Raw genomic sequence first — 13,805 nt, forward strand, 5'->3', positions numbered from 1 at the left:
GCTGGCCGGTGCCACAGTATTCTCCAAGATTGACCTTAGGACTGGTTACCATCAACTGAAGATTCGTGCAACGGATATCCCCAAAACTGCCTTCACCACCAGATATGGACTGTATGAGTATAATGTCATGTCATTTGGATTAACCAATGCCCCCGCTTATTTCATGAACCTCATGAATAAGATCTTCATGAACTTTTTGGATAAATTTGTCGTTGTCTTCATCGACGACATCCTTATCTACTCCAAAACCGAAGAAGAACATGAGCAACACCTGGAAGTTATCCTAGAAACCCTTAGGCAACACAAGTTGTATGCCAAGTTCAGCAAGTGCGAGTTTTGGTTGAAGGAAGTAGGATTCCTGGGACATATCTTGTCTGCAGGAGGTATTGCCGTGGATCCCGCCAAGATCAAGACCGTTACAGAATGGAAAGCCCCAACCACTCAGACCGAGGTCCGCGCATTTCTTGGATTAGCGGGATATTACCGCCGATTCGTTGAAGGATTTTCCAGCATAGCCCAACCCATGACTCAACTGTTGAAGAAGGATAAGAAGTTTGAATGGACTGATAAATGTGAAGAAAGTTTCCAAAAACTCAAGAGCAGATTGACCACAGCCCCAATATTGATCATGCCGGACATCACCAAGCCATTTGACGTCTATTGTGATGCATCCAAGATTGGTCTTGGATGTGTGTTGATGCAAGAAGGCAAGGTGATATCATATCTGTCCCGGCAACTGAAGTAGCATGAGCAGAACTATCCAACCCATGACCTCGAGCTTGCAGCCGTGGTGTTAGCCCTGAAGGTTTGGCGTCATTACCTCATGGGTAATCGATGCGAGATCTATTCTGATCACAAGAGCCTGAAGTATATCTTCACACAGAAGGAGCTGAATATGAGGCAGAGAAGATGGTTAGAGTTAATCAAGGATTATGATATGGAAATCCACTATCACCCCGGCAAGGCCAATGTGGTAGCGGATGCCCTGAGTAGACTGCCGTGTCAGTTAAACTCCATGATAGCAGAAGAACAGCCTAGCCTATACCAAGAGTTTGAACAGTTTAGACTGGAGCTAGTTAGTGAGGGATACCTAGCCAGCATAGAGCTGCAGCCTACTTTGATTAGTCAGATCAAAGCAGCCCAAAAGGGAAATGCCAGCATTGACGGAATCAAGAGTCAGATAGCTGCAGGAAAGGCACCAGGGTTCACCGTAGATGAAGAAGGAGTACTTTGGTACAATGGTCGCCTGTGTGTACCGTCAGATTCAGAATTGAAGCAAGTCATACTGAAGGAAGCTCACGACACCCTGTATTCCATTCACCCCGGAGGAACCAAGATGTACCAAGACCTGAAGGAACAATTCTGGTGGCATGGAATGAAGCGAGAGATAGGAAGCTACATCACCAAGTGTGATATCTGTCAACGAGTCAAGACAGAACATCAACGACCTGCAGGACTGTTGCAACCCTTACAGATTCCTGAGTGGAAATGGGATTCTGTCGGTATGGACTTTATCACAGGATTGCCCAAATCTAGCAGAGGAAATGACTCCATTTGGGTAGTCATCGATAGGTTAACCAAGGTTGCACATTTCATCCCTGTCAAGACCACCTACCAAGGCCCAAAGCTAGCAGAGTTATACATCTCCAGAATAGTCGCCCTGCACGGAACCCCAAAGTCAATAGTGTCAGATAGAGGATCACAGTTCACCTCAAGATTCTGGCAAAAGGTGAATCAAGGACTAGGAACCCGTCTGAATTTCAGCACCGCTTATCACCCGCAGACTGAAGGACAGACCGAGAGAGTCAACCAGATACTCGAGGACATGCTAAGAGCCTGTGTACTGGAATATGGATCCAAATGGGAAGACTGCCTACCTTACACAGAATTCTCGTATAACAACAGCTACCAAGCCAGCTTACAGATGGCCCCCTTTGAAGCCCTGTACGGAAGGAAGTGCCGTACCCCTCTGAACTGGTCAGAAGTCGGAGAAAGCCAAGTCTTTGGACCAGATGTTCTTCGAGAAGCCGAAGAGAAGGTGCACAAGATCCGCGAGTACCTCAAGACTACGCAATCAAGACAGAAGAGCTACGCCGACAAGAGACGCCGAGAGATGACCTTCGAGATTGGAGATTTTGTTTACCTCAAAGTGTCACCCCTCAAAGGAATGCAGAGATTCCAGCTGAAAGGAAAGCTCGCGCCCCGATATGTTGGACCCTTCAAAGTTCTGAGTTGCCAAGGAGAAGTGTCTTATCAACTGGAACTACCAGAAGAAATGGCGGCTGTACACAATGTGTTTCACATCTCACTGCTCCGGAAGTGCTTGGAAGTACCGGAGAAGACTGAAGTATTCAAGAATATAGATCACCGTTCGGTGGATATCAACACGGACTTGACGTACCGCGAAGTGCCTATTCGCATCCTGGAAGAAGCATACAGAACCACCCACACCAGGAGTATCAAGTTTTTGAAGATTCAGTGGAGCAATCACACCGAAGAAGAAGCCACTTGGGAACGCGAAGAAGATATGAAGAAGGAATACCCAGATCTCTTTAATACCTAGTTTTCTCTCGATCTCGGGACGAGATCTTTTGTAAGGGGGAAGGGTTTGTAACATCCCAAGTTTTCAATAAAAGAAACAAGAGAGAGATTCCAAGAATCCAAAAATGAGAGTCAACAAAAACTTTTTCTCATCATATAGGACTATGCATGTAGATCACCTTATTAATTATGTGAGTGTGCAATTGCCATGATACTTTCTTATGTGTTTACCTTTGCTCTAAAAACACTCACCATGATCTCTTGATCATCCAAATACAAAGAAAAAGAAAAGAGAAAAGAAAATATAAAAATCCATTTCAACACACACATATGGCTTAGGCCATTTTCACAAATCCTTAATCTAGAACATTTTGGTTTGCACCATTTGGTGTAAATGGATACTAAACACTTTTTAACACTTTTGGAAACAATCAAACTCAATTCAAATCAAATTTGAATCAAATTTGAGCTCACATGTGATTATGGTCATATGTGACAATTTCAGCATGATACCCACTTTGAGCCCCTGGTTTTTGAGATTTCACCTCTACACTTGACCAACTCTTTGCACCTCATCCAAGACAACATCAAGGAGAACAACTTTGCTCAAAACCACACCCCCAAACTTGGTCTCAATTTCAAATTAGAAGCAAGCCAAGTGGAGACTTTGAATCAGATTTAAGATCATATGACAAATGGGTTTTTGCATTTCAATTCCATTTTGATCCCCACCACCACCAATATACTCCATTTAATATATGATGACACTCCACCAAAAATCTTTTCAAAATTCCAAATTATTTTTCTTGCGGGCATTAGACCAAACACCTTGCAGGCAGGGTGGAGAATTGTGCCCATGCTGGAAAATGGAGAAGACTTGGTCCAACCCTGGCTCACCTCTACAGCACTGGAACCTCCACTCACCTCCCAGCACCAGTGCCACCACTTGCCACCATCCCTGCTTGCTCACAATGACAATGGCATGACCATGCCGTGGCATGGCATGGCCACCACTTGCCATCTCTCTCCCCTCTCGCCTCAGCTCTGCACTGTGATGTCTTGGACGCTCCCTGTACTCTCCTGAGCCAGCCCGTGCCTCCCCTTGGTCACCACGACGCCTGCACACGCCAGCATCGACGTGGCCAGACGCGCCCAGGCGTGCACACGAACGCGCCAGTGCGCGCACGACGAGCGCCCTGGACGTGCCAGAGCGTGACGACCCTCGCTCACTCGCATCACCTCAGCCCTCTCTCTCAGCGCCAGTCGATGCACGACGCCACCCTGAAGCGCCTAGACATGGCCCCTAGCCCGCGGGAACGCCGCAGATGACGATCGCGTCCACGACCGTCCGCCATGGCCTGCGCGCTCCCGTCAAGCTCACCGTCGCGTCCGTGCCTCGTTTTCCCCACAATCACGCGCTACAGCACCGCAAGGACGTCGCCTGCAAGCGAGCATCATCGCCAGTGCCCCTGCAACCCCCTACCGCCGACGCCATGGCTGACCTCATTTGAGCTCCACGGCCACCTCCCTCTGCTATAAAAGGAGGACTCCTCCACTCGAATTGAGCTCATCGATCACTTCCTCTCCTCACCCAGCCCCTCCTCGACCTCTCAATTTACCCGATTAGCCACACCCCTGCCCCAATATCAAGATCATCGCCGCCGCCAGTACACGGAGCTCGCCGGAGAAGGAGGCCGCCCCAGGAAACGCCGCTGCTACCAGGGGGTTCCTCGTCTTCGACAACATCGCGGTGCACCACTCCGACGCTCGCCGGAGCTCCGACGGCCGCTCCGACCCCCTACTGCCGCCGCCCGTAAGTGCACATCTCGCCAGAGACGACGACTCCTCTGGGCCGTCGATCCGTCGCCTAATCGCACGGCCCTCTTTTCTCGTACCGTTTCGCTGGCCAACTCCCACTGACGCGTGGCACCCGCACGTCAGGCGGCCCGCTGCGCTAGACGCAGTATTGGGCCGGCCCACTTCTTTTCCCCTGTGCAGCCCAATCGCTCTTCCCGCCTAAGCCCACAAATTCAAAAATGAATTTTCGAATTAAGTTAATTCCTCTCTGATGCTGTTTTCAAAATTAAACAAGATAAAATCCACCAAACCAAATTTTACAAATTTTATATATTTGGAAAGCTTAGGATTTTATCTACACAATGCCACTGGATTGAACCCTAGATCTATTATAGAATTAAAGTAGGAAAATAAACAAGGCAGGGACTTTTCTGCCTTAGAAAAATTATTAAAAATCAACCACAAATTCTTTTAAGTTAATTCCAACTCGTACAAATCACATTACACTTGTACTAATTGTTTTTGCAAAACTATGCCATGCTTACTTTGAATGATCATGGCCTAGTTTAATTAAAGGGCTATATGGCTATTTCTAGTCAAAGATATTGTCCAAAACTATTAATAAATCATATGGGAGTTTTTCTCTCATTTAAATCTTGTCACCAACAATTCAAATTGGGTGTAGAGACTCTGGTCATATAGGCCTCCTATGAACTGTTGATGATATTAAATCTTTACCATGCTAGGATTAAATTGTATGACGTGCTACACCTCATTTAAATCATTTTCTTAAATGATAAGTATGAAGAGGTTGACTTTGGTCAACCTAGGTCATATATTATTCATGAGAAAAATTAAATCTTAATAAGATAATGAGAGGAAATTATTTCTCTAAATAAATAAAAATAACACCCAAGTTAGTATGAGAGGAAATTATTTTTCTTAAATAAGAAAAACACATCCACCAACTTAATAGTAATGTGTGATGCTAGTTTAAGTTGTGTAAATCATGTGTGTGCTTAGTTTAGTAAATAAGTTTGGTATGATGATTGTGTACCCCGTATTCGTATTTTAGACGCTAGTACCGAGGAGTATCAAGAGGAGGAGGAGGTCTACTTCCAAGGAGAAGAACACCACTTTGACCAATTCCCCAACCAAGGCAAGATAATACTCTTGCAAAGTGCAAAGCTCACCATGAGCAAGGCATTACCCATTTACTTTATGTTCGTGAGCCTACTTCCCAGTTTTATTTCCAAGCTTTATTTACCTTTGTTTTCTCAAAGTACTTTTTGATTCATGATTCACTTGGTTAATATTGGATTTGTACAAGAGTATCAAAGTTAGCCTAGAAGCAAAGCAAAGTAATTAGCACCCCTCATACCTAGATGCTAGTGCTAAATTAAAAATGACTACTCTAGATGGGAACATGTGTGGTGAAATGATAATGGTGAAAACTATGAAATGAGTTTTGAAGGTGAATATGACCAAGAGAAGGTAGTGATTTTTGATTAAAAACTAATATTGGTTTGGATGCGATACCTTTCCAATTCTTGAGTACCCCCACAATACCTGATTATGGGTAAGGGCTTAACTAGAAGTTTATGTATCTTAGTATGGGTTCCCTCTGAACACACATCATAGGGGTTATGCCGAGGCTGCCTCCGTTGTTGAGAAATGATGTGAATTGAAGTGAATTGTACGGCCAAGCCCTGTGCAGTTCCTAGGTTGACAGTTGGTCTTCACTGGGAGGCCAAGCTCATGGGGAGAGGTGCTCATACTAGGGTTAGTAAATGAAAGGTTATGGTTGATGATCCGCGTACTGTGTTACGATGATTCGGGGTTATCCCGACGGATAAAATCAAATGTTGTGGCACAAGTGTGCAACCTCTGCAGAGTGTAAACCTATTCGAATAGTCGTGTCCACGGTTACGGACGGTTGGAAAGGCCATACAGTTTCCAGTGTTAGATCTTGAAAATATTGATGAAATGAATGGTGACTTGTTTTTGAATCACAACCAAGTTGTGGGAATGACACTAATGTTCCCACCTGAGTTAGTTAGCACTTGAATAAATCTTTAGCAAATAATTGTGAACTAAAACTGGCTTTATGCAAAGAAACTAGAGCTTAGCACCCCCTTACTAGAATTGCTAGCACTTACACTAGTATTAAGTTTGCGAGTACTTAAAGTACTCACGGCTGTGTCCCTGGCTATTCAAATGGCCAGACTATGAAGAGGAGCAGCAGTACGAGGAGGACGGTCAGCAGGACGTCTACCACAACTAGGAGTCTACTAACGTCAAGTGTTGGCCTGTGGACTATAGAGTCCATTTATCTTTACGCTTCCGCTATGAACTTGTGTTTGTTCGTTGATCAATAGATCAACTATTTGTGTAATATGGATCATGTGATTCCAAATTGTAAGACATTATGGGTTGTAATGAATGATGACTGTGATACTTAACTATTATGCCTCGCAACAACAATATTCCTGGGATTGCGATGTGTGACATAATAGGCATCCGGACTTAAAAATCCGGGTGTTGACAAGAGACCAATCGAGAGATCTCATTGCGTCATACAAGTTATCATCAAGTTATCTCCGCTGTGTTCATCGCGTGTTAATCACATCCACCTTCGCTTACTGAGAAGATCGGGCCACCCCTTATCACTAAGGATGAGATAATAAAAATGTTGATGGAAGATGATGGATGTGTATCAAAAGAATAGAAATTGAAGATCGTCTCCATTGTTGGATCTGGTGGAACGGGAAAGACAACTCTTGCAAACCAAGTGTATCAAGAGCTCAGAGGACATTTTGAGTGGCATACTGTAATATCCCAGGTTTAGAGATGATCGAGGGGTAGAATTTAGGAAGGGATGTGCATTGCATTGTAAAATCTAGGGAAATTTCGCGCTTTTATAAAAAAAAACTTCATCAAAGGGGGACAAGTTTCTCTCTCGACACCATATAGGATTAGGGTTTCGAGAGTGCGATAGACTTGGACCTAACTAAACTCAATTAGGGTTTTTGAGAAGAGAGGGGGAAAAATTCCTTTCTCAACTTAAGTTGCATGATTGAGTTCAAACAAGTTATGTTTGAATTTCAAATTCAAACATCAATCAAGAATATTATAATTCAAATAAGGATAATTCAAAAAAAATTGAACAAATAAGCATACAAAACAATAGAATATATAATTAAAGCTCAATAGAGAAAACCTTGGGCTCTATTGATTCACACACATAATACATTGTCATTTACAATATCCAAATGGAATTATAAATATTACAACTCATTACAGAAATGAATAAATAAAAAGGAAAATAAAAGAATTACAAGTATTGATAGAATTCTAAACTACAAAAGTAAATCTTCATGATTTGCTTGATCACCACTTGATTGATCTTCACTTGATCATCTCATTCATCCCTGGAAACAAAAACATCAAAATAAAACAAGGATTAGGCCAAGTGGCAAAGCCACTTGGTAGGTTATTGAAATAATGAGGAAATGGAGAAGATAATATCAACTCTGCCGAGCTGAGCATGCCAAAACCCAAGTTCCAAGTCAGGCACACACAGGCAGCTCACAAGGCTAGCTGCATGCCTCACAGCACACACATACCAGGGGAGAGGAACCCAGGAAAGGCACTGATGTCGACCAATGAAGTGAAGAGGGAGACATTATAAAACCTTTTCACCAGCAAACCCTAAGATCCCATCGACAGGATCATCACAAGGGTAAGAACAGCAAGAACAGGAAGAAGAGCCAGAGCTATTCAACCCATGCAAACCAACCAAATCGTCCAGAATAGTTCCATCAGGAACTGTGCTGTTGAGCAAGCCACAAGGAATAGATCATCACAAGCCAGCAGGAGGAGCAGGGCAAGCTTTGATCATCCAACAGAAGCAAATCCTCTACGTCAGCAAAATAATCTAGGAGCTGGAGTGAGGTATACACAGATGATCATGAGAAAGCACATGTTTTGCTCATAAATAAGCATACACATGCATCACAGAAGCAAAGAGGGGTAGAAAACCTAGTTTGTATCATCACTTGGCTGCCAAGCCATTTGGTGCCAGCAAACAAGAGAGTTAGCTAGTAGGTAATCACCAAGGGAACAATGGTTATGTCAACACAGTGACATAACCAAAGAAATCCATCATGGATTTATCCTATCTAACCAGCCAGATTTACCAAGCACCTAGCTAGTTAAGCCATCAGACTATGGACATTAAACTGTCCATTATCATCTCAACATCAAATATCCTAGCAGCCCATGGATGACCACCAGGAATATTGCATAGAAGCATACACAAGAGATAGGAGCAACCATATCTAGCAGGCCAGGTCTGCTAGGGTCACAACAACTACCTAGCCACACAGAAAAGCCCACTGGAGAAGCACATCATCACCCAACAGGGTTCAGCATGAGCTAGGGTACCCAACCAGTGGTTGGCATCCCTCTAGCTCCATTAAATCCATCCATAAGATCATCACTGCTAAGCAGTTCACATCATTTATCCATTGAATAAAATAAGGAAACACAGATAAATGAAATACACAAGTTAACCATGCACCAGAACCTTGCATATGATCCAATGGATCACTGCAAGCATCAGCAGGTGCTGGAGCAAGCAAGAGCATGCACCAGCACAGGCTTGAGCACCACACAAACCCTGGAAGAGAAACAGTATTGGATTCACAAGCAACATCAACCACCAGTACTTGGTGGAGAGCAGAATCCACAAGAAACAGCAGCATATGAATTGAAGTCATGCACATATATAAGCGAACAGGAAGCCCTGATGATCACAGGATCATCCAAAGCCACAGATAACCAACCATTGCATCACAGATAATCCAATTAACACATTATAATTGTATGCAGAAGCACACTAACAAAGTATGGAGCTGTATAGCTAGCAATCATGCTCAACAGGGCATCTCTACGAATCATAACACAAGGGACAGCACACCAGGAGCACTGGCATTTGCAGAAGGCAAGGATTATTCATAATAATCAAGCCAGGGGCAAGTAAATGAATATACATGATAATACAACACCAGTAGCAACAACAGGAGCAACCTAGCATGGCATGAGCATCACAGAAATGCTCCTGAGCAAGTGCTCATGAGCTACTACAGCATGGCATAGAGTAGAGCAGATAGAGCAGCAGCAGTAGCAACTAGTTACCATGGCAGCAACAGAGAACCCAGCAGCAGCACACGCACAGCAGCAGCAAGGGCACAGCAGAGCAAAAGCAACAGCACGGCATGACCTCTCCATGGGGAGTATCAGCCGCAGCTCAGGCTAGAAGAAGGGGGCGTAGAACTGAGGGATAGAAAGGGAGACGATGGAGTACTTACTGGTGAAGCGGGTCGACGAACACAGCCATGGCAGCACACACCGTGGGCACGGCGGCGCCAGGCCAAGCCAAGCCAGGCACTGCATCGTCGCAGCACCAGCACCACCGTGGCAAGGCTCGCGGCGGCGCCACAGCACTGGAGCATCGGCAAACACCAGATCGCCGCAGATCCGTGCCTATGTGCAGACGTGATGGGGGCGAGCGGAGGAGGCGACGAAAACCAAATCGACGCAGACCAGCTGGTGTGCCAATGAGAGGCGGTTCGCCAGCGACCAACCACGTCGCCGGGGATTGCCGGAGACAGCCAGAGTAATTCGGTGACGGCGACGCAAGTCGCCAGAGCATCGAGGAGATTTAGGGTTAGGCAGAGGAGACGTCTACGGGGGCGACTGGGTCGGTTGGACCGAGCCCAACGGGCTGGTCCAACCTAACCAGCTCGGCCACCTGACCGGTGGGCCCGTAGGGGCATTTTGGTCATTTAAAAATTAGCCATTTAATTGAATGCATTGAAGCAACACAAAGGATGATTAAGTTTCAGCAATTGCTTTCAACTTGTAACATGTATATCTCATGGATATTTGTCAACATAGAGTAATATAACAAGTGCAATAAGTAAACATGTAAGAATCAATGCACACAGTTAACACAAGTGTTTGCTTCTAAGATAGAAAGAAGTAGGTAGACTGACTCAACATAAAGTAAAAGAATGGCCCTTCGCAGAGGGAAGCATGGATTACTATTTTTGTGCTAGAGTTTTTATTTTGAAAACATAGAAACAATTTTGTCAACGGTAGTAATAATTCATATGTGCTGTGCATAATACTTCCTACAAGTTGCAAGCCTCATGCATAGAATACCAATAGTGCTCGCACCTTGTCCTAATTAGCTTGGATTAACACGGATTATCATTGCATGACATATGTTTCAACCAAGTGTCACAAAGGGGTACTTCTATGCCGCCTGTACAAAGGTCCTAGGAGATCAATTGCATTTGATTTCTCGTTTTTAACAGATCTCAACTTAGGACATCCATACCGGGACAACATAGACAACAGATAATGGACTCCTCTTTTAATGCATAAGCATTCAACAACAGATAATATTCTCATAAGAGAGTGAGGTTGTATGTCCAAACTGAAAACTTCCACCATGATACATGGCTTTGGTTAGCGGCCCAATGTTCTTCTCTAACAATATGCATACTCAAACCATTTGATCATGAAAATCACCCTTACTTCAGACAAGACGAACATGCATAGCATCTCACATGATATCCAACAAAGTTAAAAAGTTGATGGCGTCCCCAAAAACATGGTTACCGCACAACAAGCAACTTATAAGAACTAAGACACATAACTACATATTCATCACCACAACAGTTTTTAAGCTATTTGTCCCATGAGCTATATATTGCAAAGATAAAGGAATGAAATTTTAAAGGTAGCACTCAATTAATGTACTTTGGAATGGCAGAAAAATACCACATAGTAGGTAGATATGGTGGACACAAATGGCATGGGTTTTGGCTCAAGGTGTTTGGATGCACGAGAAGCATTTCCTCTCAGTACAAGGCTTTGGGCTAGCAAGGTTGTTTGAAGCAAACACAAGTATGAACAGGTACAGCAAAACTTACACAAGAACATATTGCAAGCATTATAAGACTCTACACTGTCTTCCTTGTTGTTCAAACACTTTACCAGAAAATATCTAGACTTAGAGAGACCAATCATGCAAACCAAATTTTAACAAGCTCTATGGTAGTTCTCCATTAATAGATTAAACTACATGATGCAAGAGCTTAAACATGATATATGAGAGCTCAAAACAATTGCCCAGTTATTCCAAACCATATGAAGCATTTTCTGATTCCAACCAAATAGCAATCAACGAAGCAATTTTCAGCCTTCGCCATGAACATTAAAGCACAATTAAGAACACAAGTGTTCCATATGAAAAAGCGGATCGTAATATCTCCAATATAAGGATGGTGGGATCCAACTTTATTCAAACAAAAACAAAAATAAAAGCAAAAAGATGCTCCAAGTAAAGAACATAAGATGTGATGGAATAAAAATATAGTTTCACTAGAAGTGACCTGATAAGTTGTCGATGAAGAAGGGGATGCCTTGGGCATCCCCAAGCTTAGATGCTTGAGTCTTCTTAAAATATGCAGGGATGAACCACCAGGGCATCCCCAAGCTTAGACCTTTCACTCTTCTTGATCATATTGTATCATCATCTTCTCTTGACCCTTGAAAACTTCCTCCACACCAAACTTCAAGCAAACTCATTAGAGGGTTAGTGCATAATCTAAAATTCACATATTCAGAGGTGACATAATCATTCTTAACACCTCTGGACATTGCACAAAGCTTCTGAAAGTTAATGGAACAAAGAAACCCATTCAACATAGCAAAAGCGGCAATGCGAAATAAAAGGCAGAATCTGTCAAAACAGAACAGTCCGTAAAGACGAATTTTACAGAGGCTCTTAACTTGCTCAAGCGGAAAAACTCAAAACTAATGAAAGTTGCGTACATATCTGAGGATCACGCACGTAAATTGGCAGATTTTTTTGATTTTTTTACAGAGAGTTCTACGCAAATTCGTTACAGACAGCAATTCTGTTTCTGCGCAGCAATCCAAATCTAGCATCAACTTTACCATAGAGACTTTACTTGGCACAAAAACATGATAAGGAGAGGTTGCTACAGTAGTAACAACTTCCAAGACTCAACAATACAGTAGTAAAATAAAAACATGGGTTATCTCCCAAGAAGTGCTTTTCTTTAACGCTTTTCAGCTAGGCGCGGAAAGTGCAAATCAAGTATTTTCAAGAGAAGAAGCATCAACATCATAATTTGTTCTAATAATAGAATCAAAAGGCAACTTCATTCTCTTTCTAGGGAAGTGTTCCATACCTTTCTTGAGAGGAAATTGATACGTAATATTTCCTTCTTTCATATCAATAACAGCACCAACAGTTCGAAGAAAGGGTCTTCCCAAGACAATAGGACAAGATGCATTGCATTCAATATCCAAGACAACAAAATCAACGGGGACAAGGTTATTGTTAACCGTAATGCGAACATTATCAATCCTCCCCAAAGGTTTCTTTTTAGAATTACCAGCAAGATTAACATCCAAATAACAAGTTTTCAGTGGTGGCAAGTCAAGCATATCATAAATTTTCTTAGGCATAACAGAAATACTTGCACCAAGATCACATAAAGCATTACATTCAAAATCATCGAATTTCATCTTAATGATGGGCTCCCAACCATCTTCAAACTTCCTAGGAATAGAAGCTTCAAGTTTTAATTTTTCTTCCCTAGCTTTAATGAGAGCATTTGTAATATGTTTTGTAAAGGCTAAATTTATAGCACTAGCATTAGGACTTCTAGCAAGTTTTTTTAAGAACTTTATAATTTCAGTAATATGACAATCATAAAAATCTAAACCATTATGTTCTACAGCAATGGAATCATTGTCCCCAATATTTTGAAAAATTTCAGCAGTTTTATCACAAGCAGTTTCAGCAGTTTCAGGCAATTTTGCACGCTTTGCACTGGGAGTAGAAACATTGCCAACACCAATTATTTTACCATTGATAGTAGGAGGTGTAGCAACATGTGTAGAATCAACATTACTAGTGGTGGTAATATTCAAAACTTTAGCTACAGTATTCTCTTTAGCAAGTTTTTCTTTTTCTTCTCTATCCCACCTAGCATACAATTCAGCCAACATTCTAATATTATCATTAATTTGAACTTGGATGGCATTTGTTTTAGCAAACCTAGCATCTTTAACTTCCTCAGGTATAACTTTAAGTTTTAAAAGATCAACATCAAGAGCAAGACTATCAACCATAGAAGCAAGAACATCAATTTTACCAAGCTTTTCCTCAATAGTTTTAATAAAAGCAGTTTGTGTACTAATAAATTCTTTAAGCATGACTTCAAGACCAGAGGGTACACTCTTATTATTGTTGTAAGAATTACCATAAGAATTACCATAACCACTACCATTATTAGAAGGATATGGCCTATAGTTGTTGTTACCATAATTATTCCTATAAGCATTGTTCTTGAAATTAT

At 42.5% G+C, this 13,805-nt stretch overlaps 1 pseudogene; it reads left to right on the forward strand.

Annotated features, from left to right (window-relative positions):
* LOC127303135 (disease resistance protein RGA5-like) overlaps nucleotides 1-7,186 on the forward strand; it is a 106,962-nt pseudogene extending 99,776 nt beyond the window's left edge.
* The last annotated feature ends 6,619 nt before the right edge of the window (nucleotides 7,187-13,805 follow it).

Source organism: Lolium perenne, chromosome 5 (assembly GCF_019359855.2).
Source record: "Lolium perenne isolate Kyuss_39 chromosome 5, Kyuss_2.0, whole genome shotgun sequence".
Classification (NCBI taxonomy): Eukaryota; Viridiplantae; Streptophyta; class Magnoliopsida; order Poales; family Poaceae; genus Lolium; species Lolium perenne.